Here is a 3,792-nt window from a genome sequence, read left to right as displayed (position 1 = left end):
CAGGCAGGCAGGCAGGCAGGCAGGCAGGCAGGCAGGCAGGCAGGCAGGCAGGCAGGCAGGCAGGCAGGCAGGCAGGCAGGCAGGCAGGCAGGCAGGCAGGCAGGCAGGCAGGCAGGCAGGCAGGCAGGCAGGCAGGCAGGCAGGCAGGCAGGCAGGCAGGCAGGCAGGCAGGCAGGCAGGCAGGCAGGCAGGCAGGCAGGCAGGCAGGCAGGCAGGCAGGCAGGCAGGCAGGCAGGCAGGCAGGCAGGCAGGCAGGCAGGCAGGCAGGCAGGCAGGCAGGCAGGCAGGCAGGCAGGCAGGCAGGCAGGCAGGCAGGCAGGCAGGCAGGCAGGCAGGCAGGCAGGCAGGCAGGCAGGCAGGCAGGCAGGCAGGCAGGCAGGCAGGCAGGCAGGCAGGCAGGCAGGCAGGCAGGCAGGCAGGCAGGCAGGCAGGCAGGCAGGCAGGCAGGCAGGCAGGCAGGCAGGCAGGCAGGCAGGCAGGCAGGCAGGCAGGCAGGCAGGCAGGCAGGCAGGCAGGCAGGCAGGCAGGCAGGCAGGCAGGCAGGCAGGCAGGCAGGCAGGCAGGCAGGCAGGCAGGCAGGCAGGCAGGCAGGCAGGCAGGCAGGCAGGCAGGCAGGCAGGCAGGCAGGCAGGCAGGCAGGCAGGCAGGCAGGCAGGCAGGCAGGCAGGCAGGCAGGCAGGCAGGCAGGCAGGCAGGCAGGCAGGCAGGCAGGCAGGCAGGCAGGCAGGCAGGCAGGCAGGCAGGCAGGCAGGCAGGCAGGCAGGCAGGCAGGCAGGCAGGCAGGCAGGCAGGCAGGCAGGCAGGCAGGCAGGCAGGCAGGCAGGCAGGCAGGCAGGCAGGCAGGCAGGCAGGCAGGCAGGCAGGCAGGCAGGCAGGCAGGCAGGCAGGCAGGCAGGCAGGCAGGCAGGCAGGCAGGCAGGCAGGCAGGCAGGCAGGCAGGCAGGCAGGCAGGCAGGCAGGCAGGCAGGCAGGCAGGCAGGCAGGCAGGCAGGCAGGCAGGCAGGCAGGCAGGCAGGCAGGCAGGCAGGCAGGCAGGCAGGCAGGCAGGCAGGCAGGCAGGCAGGCAGGCAGGCAGGCAGGCAGGCAGGCAGGCAGGCAGGCAGGCAGGCAGGCAGGCAGGCAGGCAGGCAGGCAGGCAGGCAGGCAGGCAGGCAGGCAGGCAGGCAGGCAGGCAGGCAGGCAGGCAGGCAGGCAGGCAGGCAGGCAGGCAGGCAGGCAGGCAGGCAGGCAGGCAGGCAGGCAGGCAGGCAGGCAGGCAGGCAGGCAGGCAGGCAGGCAGGCAGGCAGGCAGGCAGGCAGGCAGGCAGGCAGGCAGGCAGGCAGGCAGGCAGGCAGGCAGGCAGGCAGGCAGGCAGGCAGGCAGGCAGGCAGGCAGGCAGGCAGGCAGGCAGGCAGGCAGGCAGGCAGGCAGGCAGGCAGGCAGGCAGGCAGGCAGGCAGGCAGGCAGGCAGGCAGGCAGGCAGGCAGGCAGGCAGGCAGGCAGGCAGGCAGGCAGGCAGGCAGGCAGGCAGGCAGGCAGGCAGGCAGGCAGGCAGGCAGGCAGGCAGGCAGGCAGGCAGGCAGGCAGGCAGGCAGGCAGGCAGGCAGGCAGGCAGGCAGGCAGGCAGGCAGGCAGGCAGGCAGGCAGGCAGGCAGGCAGGCAGGCAGGCAGGCAGGCAGGCAGGCAGGCAGGCAGGCAGGCAGGCAGGCAGGCAGGCAGGCAGGCAGGCAGGCAGGCAGGCAGGCAGGCAGGCAGGCAGGCAGGCAGGCAGGCAGGCAGGCAGGCAGGCAGGCAGGCAGGCAGGCAGGCAGGCAGGCAGGCAGGCAGGCAGGCAGGCAGGCAGGCAGGCAGGCAGGCAGGCAGGCAGGCAGGCAGGCAGGCAGGCAGGCAGGCAGGCAGGCAGGCAGGCAGGCAGGCAGGCAGGCAGGCAGGCAGGCAGGCAGGCAGGCAGGCAGGCAGGCAGGCAGGCAGGCAGGCAGGCAGGCAGGCAGGCAGGCAGGCAGGCAGGCAGGCAGGCAGGCAGGCAGGCAGGCAGGCAGGCAGGCAGGCAGGCAGGCAGGCAGGCAGGCAGGCAGGCAGGCAGGCAGGCAGGCAGGCAGGCAGGCAGGCAGGCAGGCAGGCAGGCAGGCAGGCAGGCAGGCAGGCAGGCAGGCAGGCAGGCAGGCAGGCAGGCAGGCAGGCAGGCAGGCAGGCAGGCAGGCAGGCAGGCAGGCAGGCAGGCAGGCAGGCAGGCAGGCAGGCAGGCAGGCAGGCAGGCAGGCAGGCAGGCAGGCAGGCAGGCAGGCAGGCAGGCAGGCAGGCAGGCAGGCAGGCAGGCAGGCAGGCAGGCAGGCAGGCAGGCAGGCAGGCAGGCAGGCAGGCAGGCAGGCAGGCAGGCAGGCAGGCAGGCAGGCAGGCAGGCAGGCAGGCAGGCAGGCAGGCAGGCAGGCAGGCAGGCAGGCAGGCAGGCAGGCAGGCAGGCAGGCAGGCAGGCAGGCAGGCAGGCAGGCAGGCAGGCAGGCAGGCAGGCAGGCAGGCAGGCAGGCAGGCAGGCAGGCAGGCAGAACTAAATATTAGTACTCAGCCAAATATGTACATCAGAGCAAGGTTAAAGCAAGCAGAAGGACCCCTGAAACCTTCTTTCTTGAAAAAAGTCCTTATGAATGTGCCGAAAGATTAAAACTGCGCAAAATACAAAGACATAGGCATCCAAGAACGCACAAAACATCACGTGCACAGTTTGTGGGTCTTTGTTGCGTTTGTCCTCGTCTTTGGCACAATTTTAATATTTCTAGAACCATGATCCAACTATCCCGCAAGAAAGCCCTACTAATGAATGTGCAGTTTTTTAAAGTACTGAGTTTTACGTTTTTTGAACAAGAAGGAATAGGTTAGAAAACGACAGCAGTCCCATTGTGATACAGTCTGGGAAAGTGTCAGTTTTCGCCCCTGGACAGAAATTTGCCCCATTCACACGTTTTTGTGGAATGCATATGCCAACAATCCACAGGAAAAATTTCTCTCTCGTTGAACAATCATGCAGTTTATATGGGGTCCTCATAAATTCCCGTTATGACTCAAAACATGGTAATTGAGGCGCACAAACAATATTAGGACTTTGGTTTCAACATCTTCAGTAAGAGACGGACAAAATCATTAACAATTGTCGGAAAGCGAACGGTCACGCAACAATCTGGTGGAAACTTTATAATGTGAAAAATCCGCACATGATGTATAAATGTACTGGAACCTTTATATTCCAAACGCTAAGTCACTGGCCTGATAAGATTCAGAATATGAAAGGAGGAACCAGAGAGCCGGCCGGGTAGAGGGAGCTATTACAGTCGGGCACTCACGTTTCTCTTGAACGCGTTCTCATGGAAAGTATTCCACAGATTTCAGTCTACCTATATTGCTACGCATTCTCTTTCATTAGATTCAGAATATGAAAGGAGGAAGCAGAGAGCCGGCCGGGTAGAGGGAGCTATTACAGTCGGGCACTCACGTTTCTCTTGAAAGCGTTCTCATGGAAAGTATTCCACAGATTTCAGTCTACCTATATTGCTACACATTCTCTTTCATTGAGAACAAAAAGAACTGGAATGTGATGGACCGCAAGGCGGCTTTTCCAGTTTTATATATTTGAGAAAATTAAAATGGCACCTAATTTGCTTAATGACTCGAAATACTTTGTTTCCAATTGTTGCTTCTGCTTGACTGCTAAATCTCGGCACTTGCGCTGTCGAGGAATTTAAGCAAAATAAGGAAATCGGGAGCACATAGAAACGAGAGAAGTAGACATTGTGACGATTCTGCCCGCCATATTTCTTTGT

This window comes from Amblyomma americanum, chromosome 6 (genome assembly GCF_052857255.1).
Source record: "Amblyomma americanum isolate KBUSLIRL-KWMA chromosome 6, ASM5285725v1, whole genome shotgun sequence".
Lineage (NCBI taxonomy): Eukaryota > Metazoa > Arthropoda > Arachnida > Ixodida > Ixodidae > Amblyomma > Amblyomma americanum.
This window is presented reverse-complemented; position numbering follows the sequence as displayed.